This window comes from Nuphar pumila, chromosome 4 (genome assembly GCF_984573655.1).
Source record: "Nuphar pumila chromosome 4, dmNupPumi1.hap1.1, whole genome shotgun sequence".
NCBI classification, from domain to species: Eukaryota; Viridiplantae; Streptophyta; class Magnoliopsida; order Nymphaeales; family Nymphaeaceae; genus Nuphar; species Nuphar pumila.
In genome coordinates this window covers 96,904,027-96,928,239 of record NC_143252.1, presented here as the reverse complement: position 1 = coordinate 96,928,239, position 24,213 = coordinate 96,904,027, and positions in this window count along the sequence as shown.

Here is a 24,213-nt window from a genome sequence, read left to right as displayed (position 1 = left end):
GCTAGATTGCTTAGTTTTTCGTTAGTTTAAATAGTTAGATAGCTATGTGCTAGTTTATTTTATCATTTTCATGATCGTTTTTAGTCTAATTGCTTATTATTTAATTTTAGTGTTTTGCTAGTCATCTTCCCCAAGGAGGGGCGGCACCCATTAGAGCTCTAGGCTGTCTTTGGTAGGAGTTAATTGCAATTAGGTAGGTTTATTAGGGTGTCTACATTCATTGTATTAGGTTTTAGTGTTTTAGACATTTTTTCTTTTTGGAGTCCATTTAGGTAAGTCTTGAAGTAGGTGTAGCATTTATTTATTTTAGAAAGTTATGTTTTCATTTAATTACTAAACTTTCATTACCCTAGGTAGTCTTTAAATTACTTAGTCTAGAATAACCTTAATTAGGTATTGATGTTTTTTTAGAAGGAGGGTAAGTAAGTAATCTTCAATAAAAACGATTTTGGAAATTGGAAAAGCTATTCAAATTCGTGGACTTCCATTGGAGAAGCGTAACTCCTCTTTCAATTTTTGGAAATAAATGTGAGTTGGAATTTCAATTCCCAAAATCGTTTTAAGGAAAGATTTTCAAAATCTCATTTATTGCTTTTAATGCATAAGGAAAAATGTATGAGGGTCTTTGTGCTAGACGGTTTCACTCTCTCCACTTACCCAAATCAGTTTTAAATGTCATTAAAGAAAATCATAACCTTTGGGTTGGACGATTTTTGATAATCCAAACTTTCCAAAATTTGTTAATCGGCATTTATCACCTTCTTTTCCAACCTTCTATATTAGATTCGATTAGATTGGAATTAATTTTAGGTTATTAAAGTAGTCAATCTAACCTAGCCAACCTAGGTGAATCGGGTATCTAGTCCTAGTCAACTGAGTCAACTTAGTTGACCTAGTTAGCTTAGTCAAGTCCTAGTCCAAGCGAGGTCGAGTCAACCGAGTCAACTTAGTCGAACCTAGTCTAAGTCAACCCTTAAACTGCACCCCTTTGGTATTTAGTAGTCTAGTTACCTTTAGTTTTAACTTATATTAATTTTAGTATAATTAGTTTAGTTATTCATCTAATTGATTTCATTAGATTTTAGAAATAAGTGTTGATTTAAGGTGTGTTTGTTTATTGTTTTTGATGTTAGTAATTCAATTAGTTCATGAGCATGTATTTTGTATTAATTTCATTTATTCATTCATATAGTTAAGTGCATTTTTAAGTACATTAGTTGCATTATTAGTTCATTTAGTTTTAATCATAATTTGCATAATTGGTTCCATTGTTATTACATTTCGCAAATTTGCATTCATCATCTGAATATGCACTGTTATTTAGTGTCATTTAGGTTGCATTAGGGTTAGATTGCATTTCTAGGGTTTAAAATAGACTTATAGAGTGAATAGTACACTGAAATCAAAACCCGGTTTTTTCCCTGTCGCACTGTCGTTATTTCATGAGCAAAAATTTCAAGTTTTCCAAATATTATTTTTCTATTCACTTTATTGGTGTGTTAACTGTCCGCAGACCAAATTTTAGCTCAATCCGAGTTGGTTTGGTCTGATTTTTAAGCGTTTTGCAAAAACTGCTTTTGCGGATTTGAAAATTTCGAGACCTGCGATATCCTGACTTTTCCCAGTTTTGAAACGCTTATATCTGGAGTTCCAGATATTAATTTTTAATTTTGTAAAAACTGTCAGATTCTTTAATCTGTTAGTTACAGAACAGAATAAATTTTGGGAAAATCGGACCTTGTTTGCCTTGTCAACAGTAATTTTCTGACAAGCTGTCAGAAGTCTATTTTACACTAGTTAGGGGCATATTGGTAATTTCATTATTGTCGGCATTTTCATACTGTTTCCAGTATTTTCTGCATATTAGGTGCTGCATATGCATCATACAGTATTGTTAGACTTAGATTAGTTAATTTTAGAATTAGTTTGACCTTTTATTTGATTATTTTATCATAATTAGGATTTGTTTTATTAATTTCTTGAAAATTAGATTTAGTTTCAATTATAACTTGCATTATTAGAATAAGTTACTAACTCTTCATTTTCCTTTGTTTTTAGGTTGAAAAGCATAATCATTTTCCAGTGTTTCTTGTTCAAGTGAGAAGAGTGGATAACAGGCAAAAAGACAGAAATACCCTTGGCGTGCATAGAAGACTGAATTGTTGTTTCATTTTCTTTTCGTATTGCAATTGCAATTGTAGTAGCTTTGTAATTGTAGACTGATATTTGTAATTAATAAATTAAATTTTTGAGAAATATTTTAAGTAATTCCTGTTCCCTGTGGATTCGACCCGTACTTACCACTTCGTGGAAAGTCGGTTATTTACATTTGGTTGACGATTTTCCAAAGCTTTTATTGAAAATTATTGTTTTAAAAATACCACTTCCAAAATATCAACCAAATTTTGGCGCCATTGCCAGGGAACGGCGAATTACTTATTTTATTTCTTAGAGTTTGATTTATTAATCTGTTTTAAGTAGTTAGTTAGTTGTTTTATTTTCTAGTTAGTAGGAGTAGTAAGTGAATATAGGATTAACATAGTAAATATAGGATTCACGTACTGTTTTATAGGATTCACTGTATATTCATTCTGCAAGGAGTGAGTAGACAGGTGGGTTTTAGAAAAACTTAGTTTGTAATTTCCTGTATTTCTCTTTTCAGTACTTTAGAGTAGTTTATTTTGTTAGTTCATTTACTTAGTTACATAATTCTGACATAGATAGTTTGGCATATTTGTTTCTTAGTTGCTTTTATTTGTGTTACTTACATTCTAGTACCTATTTTAGTTTTAGTTTTAGTATTAGGTTGTGTGCTTACATCTGGTCTTAGTACCAGTGTATGCAGGGGAGACGAGGTCTAGGAGCACCATTACATCCATTTGTTGACAACCCAGAGAGGATTTTACATTCTCCTCAAAATTCGACAACAATGGCTGACATGGATCCTCCACCTCCACCCCCAGTTTATCCACGTCCTTTGCGGGAATACTTCATTCCTACAGATTATGTCCAGGCATTCTGCATTCGGAGACCCGATGTAGGAGCGCCTCACTACGAGATTAAGGCCAACATTATTCAGATGCTCCCATCCTTTTATGGCCTTAGTCACAAGGATCCCTACCGACATTTAGACGAATTCCTCGAGATCTGTTCTACTATAAAGATACAGAATTTCGACGATGATGCTTTGAGGTTGACCCTATTCTCCTTTTCATTGAAGGACAAGGCCAAGTATTGGCTAAAGTCCTTAGATTTTGTAGAGATAGGGTCCTGGGATCAGTTGCAGCAGAAGTTTCTTTGGAAATACTTTCCCATTGGTCGTACGAACCAATATCGTAGAGCCATCACTAGCTTCTCAGAGCTAGATGGTGAGCACTTTCATGAGACCTGGGAGAGAATGAAAGATCTCCTTAGAAAATGTCTCCATCATCAGGTGCCGAGATGGCAGTTGGTGTAGAGTTTTTACGATGGATTGTCTGACAAGAATCGTCAGATGATCGACTCTTCATACGGGGGGACATTCATGTTGAAGAGCGAGGATGAAGCATGAAGATTATTTGATACATTGGCCGAGAATTCCCTCCACCATGCTTCGAGCTCTCATTCAGATAGAGCCACACCCAACATTCAGAAGAAAGCTGGTGTTCTTGAGATTAGTCCATCTACTGCACTACAGTGCAAGGTAGATATGATTGCTCAGAAGCTGGACCAGCTTCTCTCAGGACCACCCATGACTCAGCAGGTGTGTACTCTGTGTGCCAGTCCGGCACATGATATTACTGAGTGCCCTTCGGCAGCTCAATACCCTGAATTTACGCAAGAACAAGTTCAGGCAGCTCAGGGTTATGTCAGACCACCGAACAACCCATTCTCATCTGCATATAATTCGAGTTGGTGTAACCATCCCAATTTTTCATGGAAGAATCCACAGTCTTCCATGCAGATGCCTACATCCTCTCAGCCAGCTAGGCCTCCATCTTTTTCTCAGACATTTCAGAGGCCGAGCTATTCTCAGCCTTCTCCCTCATTTCCTCCCCCGATTTCGCAGGAGTCTGCACAACAAACCTCTTTTGAGGAGAGACTTCTCCAGGCATTCCAAGAGGTGAAAACCTCTAATCAGAATGCCTTCAAGAAGTGTAGTCAGATATTGAGCTCACATACGCAGTCCATTGCGAAGTTAGATTCGCAAATGGGATAGTTAGTTGAGGCTATCAGTAGGAGACCCGAGGGTACATTGCCGAGACAGGCTGTTATGAACCCAAAGGGCAAGGACCAGATGACTGGAGGCCTGTTTCATGCTGAGTCACAACAGCAGGCCAAATCTGTTATGGCCCTGAGAAGTGGACGTGAGTATCACGTCGAGAGCAGAGAGAGAGAGAGTAGAGAGAGGATAGAGGAGCCAGAGACCATTGTTTCACCTTCGTCGGCTCCCCCATCATTATCATCCCCGTCCCCATCATCACCATCATCATCAGCTTCATCTTCATCCTCAGTGCAGAAGAAGGATAGGAGTGAGCCTTCTCACAAAGAGGAGGAACCACCAGCTTATATTCCCCCACCACCCTATCCCAAAGCATTAGAGTCTCCCGTATTCAGAGGGAAGCAGTGTGCGAAGATCCAGGACATGCTTGATATCTTCAAGCGTGTGCAGATCAACTTGCCTTTGCTTGATGCAATTCAGCAGGTGTCGGCTTATGCCAAATTTCTAAAGGAACTCTGTACGCAGAAGAGGAAATCCAAAGAGAGAGTTCCTAACAGGGTCCATCTTACTGAGCAGGTGAGTTCAATACTTCAGCATCAGACACCACCAAAGCTCAAGGACCCTGGAGCCCCCATCATTGCTTGTACTATAGGGAACATTCGGATAGAACGCACTTTGCTCGATCTTGGAGCAAGCATGAACATTCTACCCGGGTATTTCTTTGATTCTTTTGAGCTAGGAGAGATGAGATCGACTCCTATTACACTTCAACCAGCAGATCGTTCTGTCAAGGTATCGAGAGGTGTCTTGGAGGACGTGCTAGTTAAAGTGGATGATTTTTATTTCCCCGTCGATTTTATTATTCTGGATATGGAAGGAGTGGATAGCTAACACCAGACTCTGATCATTTTGGGCAGACCATTCTTGGCGACTGCCAATGCATGCATCAACTGTAGGACCAGAGCCATAGATCTCTCATTCGGCAATAGGAAGGTCAAGCTGAATATTTTCAATGCCGCTATGGGACCAACAGGAGACATGGACTGCTTCCATGTAGATATTGCACAGGAGTTAGTGGAGGAGCATCCCGAGTTGTACATTACTGAGGATCCGTTAGATCTGTACCATATAGAGAATGATAGTTGTACAATTAGTGTAGATGTGTCTAGAGTGTCGTCAGATTTCCCACCTTGGAGAGCTATCATTGAGCCTCTTCCACCACTTGCGGAGTCCCCCGCCAAGTCTTCGATCGAGTCACCTTCGAAACTTGAGTTGAAACCCTTACCGGATTCACTCAAGTATGCATACCTCGGAGATGAGGAGACTCTGCCTGTGATCATCTCGTCCCTGCTCTCTGAGGAGCAGAAGTAGAGATTGTTGACTATTCTACGAGAGCACAAGGCAGCGATTGGCTGGGGAATTGCTGATCTGAAGGGGATTGATCCTTTGTTCTGCATGCATAGAATTAATTGCAATGAGGAAGTCAAGCCGGTGAGAGATATGCAGAGAAGGCTAAATCCCAATATGAAGGAAGTGGTGAAGAATGAGGTGGTGAAGTGGTTGGATGCCAAAATTATCTACCCTATTTCTGATAGTCAGTGTGTTAGTCCGATTCAGGTTGTTCTGAAGAAGTCAGGACTCACTATTGTGAAGAACGAGAAGGGTGAGAGAATTTCGATGAGGACCACTACAGGATGTCAAGTCTGCATCGATTATAGGAAGCTGAACGTGGCAACTAGGAAAGATCATTTCCTGTTGTCGTTCATTGATCAGATCTTAGAGAGACTCGCAGGACAGAGCTACTATTGCTTTCTAGACGGGTATTCAGGATAGAATCAGGTAGTTGTCCATCCTGACGACCAGGAGAAGACGACATTTACATGTCCTTATGGCACCTTCGCGTTCAGACATATGCCGTTTAGGCTCTGCAATGCCCCGGCCACTTTTCAGAGGTGCTGCTTGCTATCTTCTCGAACATGATAGATGATGTGATGGAGGTTTTCATGGACGACTTTTCAGTGTATGACTCTTCATTTGAAGATTGCCTCAAAAAACTTACTCGAATACTGAGTAGGTGTGCGAAGACAAATCTTGTCTTGTGTTGGGAAAATAGCCACTTTATGGTCCAGGAGGGGATTGTGCTTGAACACATTGTGTTCAAGCGAGGCATTGAGGTTGACAGAGCGAAGGTGAAATCCATTTCGCAGTTGACTCCACCCACCTCTATGAGGCAGATTAGGTCATTTTTAGGGCATGCAGGTTTTTATAGGCGGTTCATAAAAGATTTCAGCAAAATATCTCCACCGCTTTGCACTTTATTGGAGAAGGACCAGCCCTTCGTTTTTAGCGAGGATTGTATGAAGGCCTTTGAGATTCTCAAAGAGGCCTTGATTACTGCACCCATTTTGAGACCTCAAGATTGGACTCTCCCATTTGAGATTATGTGTGATGCATCTGACTATGCTATGGGGGCTATTTTAGGACAGCGCATAGATAGGAAGCCCTATGTGATTTACTACGCAAGTAGAACTCTGTCTGATGCTCAGATGAATTATACCACGACAGAGAAGGAGCTACTTGCTGTAGTGTTCGCATTAGACAAGTTTAGGTCATATTTGCTCGGTTCGAAGGTGGTTGTCTATTCTGACCATGCTGCATTGAAGTATCTTTTGAATAAGAAAGACACCAAACTGAGACTGATTCGTTGGGTTCTGCTACTACAAGAGTTTGATCTCGAGATTTGAGATAAGAAGGGAAGCGAGAATATAGTAGCAGACCACCTTTCTAGACTGATCGTGGAGACCACACAGGATTAGAGGCCGATCAGTGATTCTTTCTTCGATGAGCAGATCATGTCAGTTAGGACATCGCAGTTACTTTGGTTTGCTGATATTGTGAACTATCTGGTTTTGAGACAGATACCTGAGCATTGGAACAAGAATGAGCGCGAGAGATTCCTATCTCAGGTGAGGCACTATTATTGGGATGAACCAGAATTGTTCAGATATTGTGCAGACTAGATCATTAGGAGATGTGTTCCGGAGGAGGAGTATGAGTCCATTTTGAGTTTTTCCCATTCATTAGCCTGTGGAGGGCAATTTAGCAGTAGGAAGACAGTTGCAAAGGTTTTGCAGTCTGGATTTTATTGGCCCACACTCCACAGGGATGCACATGAGTTTTGTAGGCGTTGCATTAAATGTCAATAGATTGGGAACATGTCCAAGAGGGACATGATGCCCTTGCTTCTGATATTGATAGTTGAGATTTTTGATGTTTGGGGCATTGATTTCATGAGACCATTTCCGCCTTCATTCGAAAATTTATATATTCTTGTGGCGGTTGATTATGTGTCTAAGTGGGTCGAGGTTGTGGCAACCAAGACCAATGATCATAGAGTGGTGCTTAAGTTCATTAAGCACAACATTTTCAGTCATTTTGGTGTGCCACGTGCGATGATTAGCGATGGTGGCAAGCATTTTAGGAATGTACAGATAGCTTCTCTGCTGAGAAGATATTCTGTCAATCATAGATTCACCACGCCATATCATCCGCAGACTAGTGGACAGGTAGAGGTGTCGAATAAAGAGATTAAGCGGATTTTAGAGAAGACAGTTCGCCCAGACCGCAGGGATTGGTCCCAGAGCTTAGATAATGCACTTTGGGCATATAGGACTACATTTAAGACTCCCATTGGCATGTCTTCGTATCGCCTTGTATTCGGCAAAGCATGCCATCTTCCTGTCGAGCTGGAGCATAGAGCATATTGGGCCATCAAGAAGTTGAATTTTGACTTCACCCAGGTTAGCAAAGCGAGAGCACTGCAGCTCTCAGAATTAGAGGAACTCAGGAATGATGCTTATGAGAACACCAAGTTATACAAAGCTCGCACTAAAGCATTTCATGATAAGCACATTGTCAGAAAAGTGTTTGAGCTGGAGCAGAAAGTGTGGCTATACAATTCTCGTTTGCATTTATTCCCAGGGAAGTTGAGATCGAGATGGACAGGACCGTACATAGTGAAAGAAGTGTTTCCACATGGAGCAGTAACATTATTTGATCCTATGACCCAAGGTACATTCAAGGTTAATGGCCAAAGACTGAAGCCCTTCATTTCAGATTCCTTACAGAATGGTGAGTGTGAGATAGTGCATCTCACGAAGGCATGAGGATTCGACCAGAGGCATGTATCATATGTATATTAGTTTGTTTCTCATTTCGGTATTTTTATTTATTTCAGTATTTTATTTCATATGTGCTGACATTTGTTTTGATGTATACAAGATAAATCTAACACTTAGTGTATCAGTTACCAGATGCAGGGCAGAGCTTTCAAAGAATTCAGTGATCAGATGAAACTAAAATTCAGAAGCCCAGAGCAGATCAGGTTGTATCTATCATTTCTCCCATATTTATATTTATTGTCTTTTAGTGTGCATTTGCATTGCATTTTTATATATTTTGTATGCCACTAGGGACAGTGTCATTCAAGCATGGGGGGTGGTTTAGATGCACACTAAATTTTTTTTTTAGGTCTGGTAGCTAAAGTAGGCATTTGAGAACAAGTTTGTAGCATATATGATTGTTTTGGCATAATCTAACAGTGTAGAAATTTTTAATCCCCATGTAAAAAAATTTTCTTTGAACTGATTCAAATAGAGTAGTGATTTATGAGAAAATTCAAAAAAAAGATAGTATTTGATTGTTAGAAAATTTTGAATCACTTTAGTATAAGTATGCACAGTATGTTTTGTGAAAGAAATAAGCAATGGAAAGATGTTTTTGAAAAATGAGTTTAAAAGATTAGAGCTACGTTTAGTTGTTGATGTCTTCGTGAATCCTAGTAGTAGAACTCAGACATAAGATGAAGTGTTTGAGTCTCTTGACGAAAAGGACAACGAAGGAGATCATTCTCTTGTCTAGTCGATATTTGTGGCCTTTGTAGTTCGAGTAAGTAGAATCTGAAGGGTGTTTTACACCTGGTGCCCCAAAGCCAGCTGGTTTGGGAGCCACCGGTTCGAAAGCTTGTTTCACGGACTGTATAGAAAGCCTAAGAGATAGAGACATTGCACATGACGAGAGGAAGACTATACGAAAACTATTAGAATAGAAGGTCTAGTGACTCAAGCAATTAAGTCTGAGGGATACTTTGTATCTAGTGCCCTAAGGTCAGCCGGCCTGGGAGTCACTGACCCAAAGCTCGCTACACGGGTCATGAAAACTAAATATTCGAAATAGTGCTCATGTGAGAAGAATGCTCAAGAGAGAAAAATTAAAAAAGGGTGAAAAATTGAAAATCCAAAGAAAGAAAAAGAATGTGCTGAATGAGAAAAATTTCATTGCTTAGGAATATGTATGATTTACTGTGCAGAAAATATACAAGTGAGGAAAAATGAGTAAAACATGATAGTACTTGACTTTCTGAGAAAAATCATAAAATATCTACAATATTAGAAAAAGTGAAGGAAAAAGAATTTTTACTGCGGTGGCATGAGATTTCTGAATTTGTTATGAGAATGTCCATTACATGAAATATTTGTTCCAACTATTTTCTTAATTGCCTAATATTCTTGAAAAGTCATTTCTGCATTTCATTGATGTTTGTGGGCAGCATCTCTGCAAACCTTCACGAGACCTTACTCGTCCACTGGTGTAAGCCACGGGTTTAAAGGGCTTGTTGCATATGCTAAATGCAACCGTGATTCCTACGAAAGTGAGTTAGTTTTGATGCATTCATGGTTAGCATTTTTTGTCTCTGTTGCATAGCATAGTTAGGGTTTGTTAAGGGACTAACAAACATTCAAGCATGGGGGTATTTGATAATGCATGAAATGCACATCATGTTAAAAAGTTTTTCATGCATTTTGTAATGAATTTAAGGTTTTAAACCCATGTTTAGATGCATTTTGATAGTAAGGGGTTATGGTTCAAATTTCAGAGAAATCAGAGTTAAAATGAGAGAGTTATGGCTATTTCAGTGTTCGGGCATGGATTTCAAGGTGGATTGGATCAATATCTGACCCAATTAGGCTTTGTGGACCTTGGATCAACCTTTAGAAAGCCCAAAATCCAACCCACACGCATATCCATATCCATTTCAAAAAGTTTTTGCAGAAAACCCCTCAGAAAGTGGCGCCTAGTAAAATATTTTTTTATAACCTTGTTTCTGAAATTCCAAAAAGTATAAATATAATTTTTAGAAGAACCCTAGGCGTCTTTGGCATTGGGATTGGCACCTCTTCCTGTGATTCTAGCTCCAGCCATTTCCTACCTATCGTTCCATCACCTTCTTCATTGAAGATTGGTTTGTGCTTGGAAATCAAGCATATTTCTTTCTCCCGTTTCATTTCTCTTCAGTTCTTTAGCATCCTTGCTGCGTTTTCTCACCATTTTTTGTATTTTTGCAGGTGTACCAGAAGTGGAGACCATTAATCTTGCTTGGAAGTGCACAACACCACAACAAGATGAGCCGACCCTACCTCCATCTGGTTTTCTAAACCCTCTGATCGCTAATCGGCACCCGTTCCATCTTCGGTGGATCTCCAACGTGTTGCAGCTATGGAAATACTGTTCGTGTTGATATTCCAGCATTCTCGAACGGTTCGGGACGTCAAACCAAGGCCATTGTCCGCTCTCTTCTTCCCCACGATCGTCGGATAGCCCTTGAGGTAGGTCTTCTTCTCTCTTTTCTTCTAGATAAAACCAAAAATAGTGTGTGTTTGTTTTCTTGTTTTATTTTCTGTGTGTTTTCTTTATTTTTATTGTTTCAACCTTAGAATAGCATTCGTGCATAGACCAGCACGGTAGTTAGGTTTTGTTTCATTGTTTTTATGTTCGAATCGTGAATTTGCATCATTTTTCATCCAAAAGGTGAGGATCGGCTAGATTTTCATCTAGCCGATTGTTATTTTCTGTCCAGTGTGTTTACTGAGTTATTTTTTTTACAGATTAAAGTGTTGCAAATTTTAAGTTTGATTTAGTTGAGTCGTTGGGCTTAAAGAAAGGGGTGTGTTTAATTGAAAACCAATAAATCGGCTAGATCCATTCTAGCCGATCTTGGTTCAATTTTTTATGTGAAGCCTTTGGTCGTTTGAGCATAATAACAGGGTTAGCAGACCTCATTTAGGATGAGCCCAATTTGATTTCTTATGTGCCGTGTAATTTGTTTCAGTAAAGTCGTTGGATTTTAGTTCATCTAGATAAAAGCGTGTGATTTAATTTTTTTTTAGTTAATTTTTGTGTTTTGTTTGTTGGTCTGTCATTTCCAGCATATTGTAATTGTTAAAGTCCCAACCTCCTAGGAGTGTGGTTGAGTTCATCATATTAAGATTTTTCTACACATCCTTTTGTTTCTTTTGATGTTTTAGTTCTATTGCGAAAAGAAAAGAAAATTTGAGTATTGTTTTCACTTTGTAGGTTCGTCCAGCTGGTTGTATGATGTCCATATAGTTCATAGTTATGTCATTAATTTAAGTTGTTGTTTGATGCTTATTCCAGTTAGATGTTAACTATGCATGAGTGTTAATTTTAATTCTTTTGTGTTTTAAGTTAGGATTCTAGTGATTTTGTTGTTATCATTTAATGTAATGTTTTATTTTCAGCATAATAGCTAGATTGCTTAGTTTTTCGTTAGTTTAAATAGTTAGATAGCTATGTGCTAGTTTATTTTATCATTTTCATGATCGTTTTTAGTCTAATTGCTTATTATTTAATTTTAGTGTTTTGCTAGTCGTCTTCCCCAAGGAGGGGCGGCAGCCATTAGAGCTCTCTTAGAGCTCTAGGCTGTCTTTGGTAGGAGTTAATTGCAATTAGGTAGGTTTATTAGGGTGTCTACATTCATTGTATTAGGTTTTAGTGTTTTAGACGTTTTTTTTTTTTAGTCCATTTAGGTAAGTCTTTAAGTAGGTGTAGCATTTATTTATTTTAGAAAGTTGTATTTTCATTTAATTACTAACCTTTCATTACCCTAGGTAGTCTTTAAATTACTTAGTCTAGAATAACCTTAATTAGGTATTGACGTTTTTTTAGGAGGGTAAGTAAGTAATCTTCATTAAAAACGATTTTGGAAATTGGAAAAGCTATTCAAATTCGTGGACTTCCATTGGAGAAGAGTAACTCCTCTTTCAATTTTTGGAAATAAATGTGAGTTGGAATTTCAATTCCCAAAATCGTTTTAGGGAAAGATTTTCAAAATCTCATTTATTGCTTTTAATGCATAAGGAAAAACGTATGAGGGTCTTTGTGCTGGACGGTTTCACTCTCTCCACTTACCCAAATCACTTTTAAATGTCATTAAAGAAAATCATAACCTTTGGGTTGGACGATTTTTGATAATCCAAACTTTCCAAAATTTGTTAATCGGCATTTATCACCTTCTTTTCCAACCTTCTATATTAGATTCGATTAGATTGGAATTAATTTTAGGTTATTAAAGTAGTCAATCTAACCTAGCCAACCTAGGTGAATCGGGTATCTAGTCCTAGTCAACTGAGTCAACTTAGTTGACCCAGTTAGCTTAGTCAAGACCTAGCCTAAGTCAAATCCTAGTCCAAGACAGGTCGAGTCAACCGAGTCAACTTAGTCGAACCTTGTCTAAGTCAACCCTTAAACCGCACCCCTTTGGTCTTTAGTAGTCTAGTTTCCTTTAGTTTTGACTTATATTAATTTTAGTATAATTAGTTTAGTTATTCGTCTAATTGATTTCATTAGATTTTAGAAATAAGTGTTGATTTAAGGTGTGTTTGTTTATTGTTTTTTATGTTAGTAATTCAATTAGTTCATGAGCATGTATTTTGTATTAATTGCATTTATTCATTCATATAGTTAAGTGCATTTCTAAGTATATTAGTTGCATTATTAGTTCATTTAGTTTTAATCATAATTTGCATAATTGGTTCCATTGTTATTACATTTCGCATGTTTGCATTCAGCATCTGAATATGCACTGTTATTTAGTGTCATTTAGGTTGCATTAGGGTTAGATTGCATTTTTAGGGTTTAAAATAGACTTATAGAGTGAATAGTACACTGAAATCAAAACCCGATTTTTGCCGTGTCGCACTGTCGTTATTTCATGTGCAAAAATTTCGAGTTTTCCAAATATTATTATTCTATTCACTTTATTGGTGTGTTGACTGTCCGCAGACCAAATTTCAGCTCGATCCAAGTTGGTTTGGTCTGATTTTTAAGCGTTTTGCGAAAATTGCTTTTGCAGATTTGAAAATTTCGGGACCTGCGATATCCTGATTTTTCCCAGTTTTGAAACACTTATATCTGGAGTTTCAGATATCAATTTTTAATTCTGTAAAAACTGTCAGATTCTTTAATCTGTTAGTTACAGAACAGAATAAATTTTGGGAAAATCGGACCTCGTTTGCTCTGTCAACAGTAATTTTCTGACAAGCTGTCAGAAGTCTATTTTACACTAGTTAGGGGCATATTGGTAATTTCATTATTGTCGGCATTTCGTACTGTTTCCAGTATTTTCTGCATGTTAGGTGCTGCATCTGCATCATACAGTATTGTTAGACTTAGATTAGTTAATTTTAGAATTAGTTTGACCTTTTATTTGATTATTTTATCATAATTAGGATTTGTTTTATTAATTTCTTGAAAATTAGATTTAGTTTCATTTATAGCTTGCATTATTAGAATAAGTTACTAACTCTTCATTTTCCTTTGTTTTTAGGTTGAAAAGCATAATCATTTTCCAGGGTTTCTTGTCCAAGTGAGAAGAGTGGATAACAGGCGAAAAGACAGAAATACCCTTGGCATGCATACATGAATATATACACATGTGAAAGTCTAAGGTATGATGAGGGTAACGAAGGTAAAATTCAATGACCATATAATATTATCAGTTGTTATGATGAGGATGCGGCTAATGTATTGTAGATGATGACAACAAGAGTTGTTGCAAATGGGTGAAGGTAGGTTGGAGGTATCATCTTGAAGAAAGTATCAAATGCCTAAGTGCTATAGACAGGTGTAGCAGTAAGTTGGCAACCCAATTCATGTGGTTGGGCCTGCGCCTATTACTAAGTTTGGGGCTACTTTTTTTTTTTTGACAGATGAGTTGTAGGTTGTGAAGATAATGATTGTTGATGGCAGCGAGGACTTATGAAGGGTTGCTGGAGCTAACAGGGGACTTATGCAGCAGGAAATGGAAGAGGGTAGTGCACTTGTAGTGACAGGTGAGAGAACAGTGTAAATGGAGCATAGTAAACTACAAGTGAATGGCAATTGCAACAGGGTTAATAGTGCCATTAGCAACAAAAGTGCAGAAAATATATGCTGGAGAAAAAAAAATATGATGATGAGATGTTGCAGCAATCTTGATTGCTATTCCAACTGGAGAATGGTTACAGCAGTGCTCGGCACCGCTGCAACTGAAAGGGGGTGGATACTTGTGGTAATACAATGAGAGGATGTGGAGGCCACTGTGAGGGGTGAAGGCTATGGGTCAGCAAAAGGGGGTAGGTGAATGTGGCGCCTATGCTGTAGGTAGGTGGGGGCATATATGTTACAGAGATTCGAGTTGTCTTGCAAGTTGTTACAACTCTTGTTAATGATAGGCGGGGCTAAAGAGGTGGTGGACAATGGGTGGTAGTTATTGTGAGTGTATGCATGTGAAAGAGGTATTGGGGGTATGTGATAGCAGGTAAATGCAACAATGGGATATGTGCTGGAGTGATAATGGAGGCGGAAATGGTGACAACCAAGTGGTAGTTGGTGTAAAGAATGGGATGCTAACATGTATGCTGAAATGTTGTGGAGTGAATATATGTACAGAAGATGATACAGATAGATATGCTATGATGAACAATGTCAAATGCAGGAATATACAGTAGATAGTGCAGAGAATGATGGATATATATATACAGGGTGTGGTAGTGTCACGCACAGGAGTGTGAAACATGACGTTGGCAGCTGTTGGGAGAGTGAAGCAATATAAAGAAAGGGGCAGTATGTTGTATGATGGGGTGAATATGAAAACATGAATGATGATAGAGGAACTTATACAAGTGGTCATCTTTAGCAATTACAACCATCACCACTGTGAATCAACTTCACACAGTTGATTGCTTAGATATGGAGGTTAGCAGATCAGTGCAGAGATACAAAAAAAAAACACGGATATACAAGGAATGAAATGAACATATGGGGCTGTGATGAAATGCAGTGCAATCCATAAAATACAACAAAGGATAAGCAAATAAAAAGGTTGTAATGCCATGAGAGGTAAGTTAAATATATATTTTCAAATCAACTTTATGTGCATTTTGTATATCTTGCAATGTTGTTCTATGTTAACTCTATTTTGCAGGAATTATGCCAAAATTGTCATTTTCCTTCTTAGATTAGGAGTTTTAATTTTAACTCAATTCCAACTTGTAATAGTTAGATGATCAATGAAAATATTTACTTTCCAACATAGATTAGAATGTATGAGCATATATATTCTCTAGAAATGCTTGTTTCATATCATTTTATTTTTTATTGCAAAATTTCACAAATGGAAACACGAATGGCACGTGCACCATTTTAAAAAAGGTGATTAAATTCTAAGTTGACGATTTGCATCAATGGCCATAGTCAGGATGTAAACAAAACTTAGGATTTTCATCTTTTATGGAATAACATTGGATTCACACTGGATCTTTTTAAAAAATCATCATATTTTCAAATATTTTCTCCCTTTATCAGGGTTTAACTTAAAATTAACTCAAAATGTATATCAATGGCCATAATTAGGATATATTGAGAGTTAATTTCATTTTAAACTCTATAAAGGCACAAAATGTATTGCATTCTTCACTTGAATCTAAATATGATTATTATATAGTATATTCAATGACCATGGTCAGGAATGTATTATATCTTCAATCTTATTTCAAATTCACTTAAAGAATGAAATATGCCTTTCAAATCCAATTTCAAATTTTTCAACTCATTTCATCATTTAGGATAGAATTGCATCATATTTTCAAAATTCTTTTTTTCAAAATCCAAGTGAACTTGAATATCTTCTTCATTTCTCAAATCAATCTTCAAATTTCAATTTTTATTCATCTTTCTATCTCATTTCAAAATTCAAAATTCAAATTCAAAAGTTCAATTTGACTTTAAAATTTCGAATCCTCTTCTTATATTCAAAATTCGATTTCCAATTCAAAGTTTAATTCAACTTTGGAATTCCAGATTCATTTTCAGGATTCACTTTCAAATTCAATTTAACATCTCAGGTCAAATTTCAAAGTTCAATTTAACTTTGAAATTCCTAATTCATCTTGAGATTTTAAATTCAAACTTTAAAATCAAAGTTTATTCTTTATCTTCAAAGTTCTATCTAAAGATTGAGTCTTGATTCTCAATTCAAAATCAAAGTTTTGAAATTAATTCTAAATCTCAGAATTCGGTTTTTCCTAAGTTTTAAATTCAAAATCTGGATATTCAAAATCCAGATCCATCTTCAAAGTCCCATTTTTTATTTTCAAAATCCAATTCCATCTAGGATTTCAGATCCCGGATTCAACTCCATCTTGAATTCTAGACTTCAGATCCAATTCTATTTACAATTCCAAACTTCGGATCCAACTTCATTTTGGATTCTAGACTTCGGATCCAATTCTATTTAAGATTCCAGATTTCGGATCCAACTCCATTTTAGATTCCAGACTTCGGATCCAATTCCATTTTCCAGATTTCAGATTCAACTCCATTTTGGATTCCAGACTTCGGATCCAATTTCATTTAGGATTCCAGATTTTGGATTCAACTCCATTTTGGATTTCAGACTTTGGATCCAATTTCATTTAGGATTCCAGATGTCAGATTCAATTGCATCTTAGATCCCAAACTTCAGATCCAAATTCCATTTAGCATTCCAGATTCTGGATTCAGTTCCATCTTGGGTGCCAGATTACAGATCAAAAATCCATTTCAGATTTCAGATCAAAATTCCATTCTAGATTTCAAATCTAAATTTCCAAATTCTCATTTCCAAAAGCTAATCCCAAGTCTATCTCTCAAAATCTGAATTTAAATTCAATTCCTGTTTTAGGTCTTGAATTCAAGATTTCCTTTTTAAAATTGATTCTTGAAAATCGATCCAAATTCAAAGTCCATTCTGACTTTGAAAAAAATCATTCTTATTTCAAAACTCCAATTCTAAATTCCCTTTCTCTTCATCTAAAGACTTATCTTTCCAAAAATTTGATCATCCTGAGACTTAGAAATTTTAAGTCTCTTCTTCCAGACCTATTTCAAATTCTGAGTTAGACTCAAAATCTAACTTTTTCAAAACCAAATTCCAATCTTTGAATCATTTCTTCACTCCATTATCATATTTATTTTAGAATCACTTGAAAAAAGCCCAAATTTCCAAACTAGTTTTTTCAAAAGAGCATGCATCCTTGCATTCGCACAAGCATGATTCTTTGTGCATTTTAGACTTAGGATAAATCCTTAGATAATATTTTAGCAAAGCAAAAGGCATAAATTCGATCCTTGGTTCGATTACCTCTGGTAAATGCGCCAGGAACGGTCGAACCTCGTACCGACGAGCGAATCCCGTCTCTCCATTTTTCTGCAAATTTTCAAAATGGAGGTGCATAATTTTAAAACATTTTTTCAAAATTTTGGTCAAATGAGACCTTGCAAAAGAGTCCCTCTCTCTTCTTTCTTTTCTCATTCTCTCTTCTTTTCTATCTTTTATTCCCCTTCAAAAGGGAATAGAGGCTAGAAAGGCAAAGAGAAGGAAAAGAGGAACGAGAAAAAATATTTTGCATGATCACAGGATTTGGCGACTGAGATGGGACCCGTCTCCGTCTGGTCGAATCTATGCCTTTTGCTTTGCTTTGATATTACCTAAGTCTTTATTCTACAAATGTCAGCTTTATTTCCATGCAAACCTTAGGAGCCTAGATTTTGTCCTAGCTGACATAATACATATAGGATTTAAGTATGGTTTAGTAGGACCATATTGAGGAGATTATTCCATGTTCACATTAGACTTAGGTCTGAAATACAACTCTCCTCAATTCTAGGGATTGAATGCAAACAATGTATGCAAGTGTATGCTTCTCTTCATTTTAATTCTATCTCTTTTAGGACTTGCATTAGAGCTTTCTGGTTTTATTGCATGTCGAACATGTTTTCGAAAACATCCCTAACTATATTGTTCTGGTCTTCACGTTACTGGGCTGTCTCACTGAACCATAGTTTGGGAGAGAGCCTCACAACTGGACCACTTATTTGGGTTAGCGCCTGTAAACACCCTAAATTTTTTAAAATTTTGTAAATATTCCTCTTTTGCCCCTGACTCTATCTTCTGAGAAAATTGAAGCAATTTCAAATCTAAATTTCAGTTATTCTTCGGATTTTCTGGAATAAACTCCATTTTTATATATCTGACTCGATTTTGGAGCCGGACCCAGTGTTTAAAATCTAAATCTGAGCTCCGTCGTCCAATTTTCAATTTAAAATTACAAAAATACCAAAAATAGTTTTTGAATAGCTCGGACAGTCCATCCGGCATCCGTCTACATCCACTGCTCTATATTTCTTGATTCGAGGTTCAAAACTCAAATATTTCCTCAAGTTTCGGATCCAAACCCATTTTCTGAAGGATTTTCCAAAGAATAGCTTTAAAATTCTCAAAAAAACCTATTTTGTAAATATTTCTCAAAATTACAAAAAATTAGTTTTAAATCTCTCGTTTTCCCATAGTTTCAGAGTTTTGTTTCAAAAATACAAAAAATATAGAAAATATAAAAGAAAAAGAAAAAAAACCAAAACAGAAAATAAAATACGAAAGAAGAAGTAAAAACCCCTTTTTCGGAAAATATCAAACCCCTTTTCAGGAAATTTTTTTAAAGAAGCCTTGTTTTCAAAATTTTTGAAAATATCTTTACCTTCCCGTAACATTTCCTAACGGCCTCCCGCTATAAAGGGAGACCGCAGGGGGGGTATCCATGATCATCCACAACCATCGAAGACCATTCATTTTTTAATCCATCGCCATCGTCTTCAACCCCTTTTCCTCATTCCTCTGCTAGTTACCCTCCTGCCCCTGCAACGCAAGACCATTTGGTGAGCCCGACATCGCCCTTCCTTCTAATTTCTTCTTAAATAATTCCTGTGAAGTTTTCTTTTCATTTGTTTTGCCCCATTGACACACCTTGGGTAGTGTTTGAGTTGCCTATAGCAACTTCAACACATCCCTGTGCAACAATGATGGGATAGCATTAGCCCAACATTATTTTAGATTTTGCGTTTTCTTTTTATTTTATTCTGCTGATACACTTTGCGTTTGTTTTCTTGCTTTAGTAGTGTTTCAATTATATATATCATCTCCTCTCGTTCCTTCCATCTCACATTTTGTTTTCAATCTTCGCTTATAGTTTTTATGTCTCTTTCTATTTAGTTTTAACTCTAATATGCACCATGATTCTATTTACTGATCGATCAATGATCAATCATCTGCTATTCCTCTATTAAATGAAAAACCCCTTTCAAACTAAGTAATAACTGAAAGTAATTCGAGATCCGAATATAAAATCTAGATCAGATCTCCAAATCAGGTTCAAATTTATGAAGTATGTCAGATTCCTACTAAATATTTGAGAATTTTGTGTGTCGAATCGATGAAATGATCAACGATTGAAAGTCTTAACTATCAAGTCCAGATTTCAGGACATCTGCAAGTCTACTTGCCTTAATCGCTGAACATTTGGGAGTTTTAATAAGGAGAGCGTTAATAATATCCGAATGATTTTTTATTCATGGTTGATCATGGAAATCCTGTGAAGTCACTGAAGGTTACTGCAAATCTCAGCAATTAGTGAAGGTTGCTGATATTGAAATCGATCAGTTGGACAGGTGTTAAAAGTTTTGATATATAATCACATTCCAGCTTTAATCAGTGAACATGACCATTCCAGTTGCAGGAAGTTCCAGTGATCATTTTTGTTTAATAGTGATCCATTTTGTTCATGATGCTTTTCATTAGCTTCTTTTTGTGTTTCTGTCTTTTCATTTCCAATTGTCATTTATATGTGATCCTTGCTTGTAATATGTATTGCCTGTATTCGCATTCACATTTTTTCCCTACCCGCACCTCACCATATCCTCCTGCATTAAGTCTTATCAACTGCACCCAGTATTTTTGCATCATGTTGTTGTCATCCTTGTTATGCTACGGGTTGTCTGTGTAATATTCAGGGAATTTTTATCAAGATAATATTCATCGACTTTCATTTTTTTTTGTATGTCACTAGGTATCTCTTGATTTTGCCCATTCAGTGTTTTAAAATACATGAAGGGATCATAGTTAAGTAGTATTTTCAAATGTCATTGAGTGTTGGGTAGGTGTCAATCGATACCAGCGATTCGAATCATGGCAATTTCACTGATTGATCTCCCTCTTATATTGCATGTCTGGTTTGTGCTTATCGTCATTACCTACCATTTCCTTTTGTCAGCATTAGGTGCTCTGTATCTCTATTTGATATCATTCCAGCCTCTCGGTTTCACTAGTCTGAGTCAGGGGTCAAGAATATTGTCATAAAGTTCTGTAGGAAGGGTGGCCTTAATCTACTTATATGTAAATAGCAGACCATATATCATACCCAAAGGCAATATTGGCAGGGGTGATATTGCTCAAGATGCAAGGTGGGGAGCTGGAGGTTTTATGATGTTCACTGCTCACGACAGGTTTGCCTGGTCTGACAGGAGTAACAACCAAATGTTGGCCATGAATCTGAGAAGTGAGATATTCTACCCTGACATAGAAAATTTGTTCTACAGGATGAAAGATTGAGTGGCTTTGTTTGATCTACAGCAAAGGAACGTCCCCGGTGATCTTCAGACTCTATTTTTGCCAGGTATGTTACTTGATCCAGTGACATGGAGAATGCTGTCACCACCGTTTTTTTTATAGGCTGCACTTTCATCTCTTTATTTCACCTGTGTATAACATTCTCAGCATGTTATATTCCTTCTCTGCACATTCCATTTCCTGTCACCTGTATACCTTGTATCCCACACTTGTATAACATTTTCTATTACATTAAGTTAGCTAGTTTACCTGTAGATCAATATGTTTGTAGGCCTAGTATTCAGTTCAGTTGGTATATCTCTATATATCTGTGATGTTTTAATCCCAATCAGCGTATTTCAGTATTATGGTAAGCATGTACAAATAATGGAGTTCAACTAATATTTCATTTTCTATGAATTGTACCTGAATGTTCTAACATTGCTTCCCTTATGTGGGTTTTACGCTTCTTTTATATTCCATCTTTATCCTGTCATTTCCATGTAGTTCACTCCATTTGACATGTTATAGTCTGGTCTCCAGTTATTTTATTGTCCACATTCATATTTTAACAACATCAGTCCAATGCATTTTTTCTGCATAATCCTTGCATACCAGACCCACTGTCATTATCAATTTCTGCACTTATTGTGTTCCCATCCATGCTCATCTGATCATGTCGCCATCCGATCCTATTGGTTCATGTGTAAAAATGGTGAATGGGCGCTGCTAGGAGACTGCCTGTTAACACCATCAAAATTCACATACTAATGTCGTTGCAAATCTGCTTATGGCCGCTAGAGGTAGCCCACCAACCTATCGGACTCTCCTGGACTGATTCCAGTGACTGTCAACCAGTCATCCAGTGGCACGTGATGCTTCTGCCATAGGGTTATTGGCTTCAGCAAAAACCTGTCCTTTGTGACTACATATTAGTGTTTGCCTTAGATTCTTTATAATGCATCCCTGTATTGTGCTACATTGCCCATCATCCAACCACACCATCCTTTGTCATAGCATCAAGGCCTTCCCCAGATCTGGAATGGTCTCTTTACAAAAGTATTTTTGTCAGCAGAGAGCGTCACTAGATGTTCTGCTCGGCACCATTTTGCACAATATCCTCCACCTCACTTACAGCATACTTCACCAGATACCCCTATATACTATGCTTCGCCCATCCATCTTCATGTTTCCCGCAAATATGGATAGCATACACCTGCGGCATTCCTACTGTCGCTGCCCTAGGTCTGCTAGGAAGAGCATGAATTTGAAACAAGGACACATTTATAAAACTATTATATTATGTGAAAATGGTAGCATCGTAGGGTACCAGTTTCAGAATTCTCTTATCATACCTACCTATGTGTTGATGCACAGGGGTGCATCTGAGTTACTCCATCCAAACTGGAAGGAAGAAGCGGAACCCAAGATTTTATCTAAAAGCTGCTATCCTTCGCTTTCACTGATATCTGTAGCAAGTTGTTTGTTATTCATTTTACTAACTCTCTGTGAATACGGAGCAGGTGTTAACATGTGGCGATTGAGCAAATGTCTCAAGATCCTGTGAACTGATCTGATGTTATTTCGTTTGACCCATTTTAATTATTTTGAGTTCAACATTTATATGGCATGGATGAATTGATGGCTCGGCTCACTCCAGATGTTTGGACTTCACCCCGTCTTACAGGGAAAAGTTGTATTGAAATTCTCTGAACAGTGTAAAACTTTGCAGTTTACATTCCTGTGTTTATGTCTGGGATTCCTTAAAACCTTAAAGATGATCTTCTAAAATATCGGATCCTGTATATGACCACGGATCTCATCACAGGGCGGTGGATTCATTTTTTTTTTTCACAGTGGTTCACAAGGAACCACTGTGGCTTTTTCATTGTTATAGTAGTTCACCAAGCACTACCATAACTGTCATTCTTTTTCACAGTGGTTCACAAGGAACCACTGTGGCCTTTCATTGTTGCAGTAGTTCATCAGGAACTACTATAACTATTCTTTCTTTTCACAGTGGTTTGCAAGGAATCACTGTGGATTTTTCATTGTTATAGTAGTTCACCAAGAACTACCATAACTGCCATTCTTTTTCACAGTGGTTCACAAGGAACCACTGTGGCCTTTTATTGTTATAGTAGTTTATCAGGAACTACTATAACTATTCTTTCTTTTCACAGTGGTTTGCAAGGAACCACTATGGCTTTTTCATTGTTATAGTAGTTCACCAAGAACTACCATAACTGTCATCCTTTTTCACAGTGGTTCACAAGAAACCACTATAGTCTTTCATTTCCATAGTAGCTCATCATAGCTGCTATGGCTATTGCACTTCATGATGGTTCCCCTTGGACCATCTTGGCCATTTCCTTCGTCCATTGCATATGCCTTCTCACATATGGATCCTCATTTGCCCATGGTATTTCCCATTATATATATATATATATATATATATATATATATATATATATATATATATATATATATATATATATATATATATATTCTCACCAATGCAGGGTATGCCATATGCCTTTCTTGTTTAGCGAGTATAGCATCTTGCGTTAGAATTAGCATAACCATCTGCATCTACATTTGCATTTCCAACCTAATTTCTTTCATTTCCTTTTATCTTTGCATTGTGTTAACTCTGTTTTGCAGAAATATGTGAAAAGCTTGAATTCCTTTCTTAGATTAGAAATTTTTTATATTTTTCAATTTCAATATTGTAATAAGCTAGATATTAATAAAAACTTTACATTTCCAGTCTTAGATAAAATGAATGAGCATGTAAACATCATAAATTGCTTGTTTCATGTCATTTTGCCTCTATTTTTCAAAAATCCACAAATGGGAACACGAATGGCACATACACCATTCTAATAAAAGGTAATTAAATCCTAAGTTGATGATTTGCATTTATGGCCTTAGTCAAAATGTGAACAAAACTTAGGGTTTTCATCTTTTATTGAATAACATTTGGATCCACACTGGATCTCTCCTCAAAAATCATCATATTTTCAAATATTTTCTTCCTTTATCAGAGTTTAATCTAAAATTAACTCAAAATATATATCAATGACCATAGTCAGGATATAAATTAAGAGTTAATTTCATTTTAAACTCTATAAAGGCACCAAAATATGTTTTATTTTTTACTTTGAATTTAAATATGATTATTATATAATACATT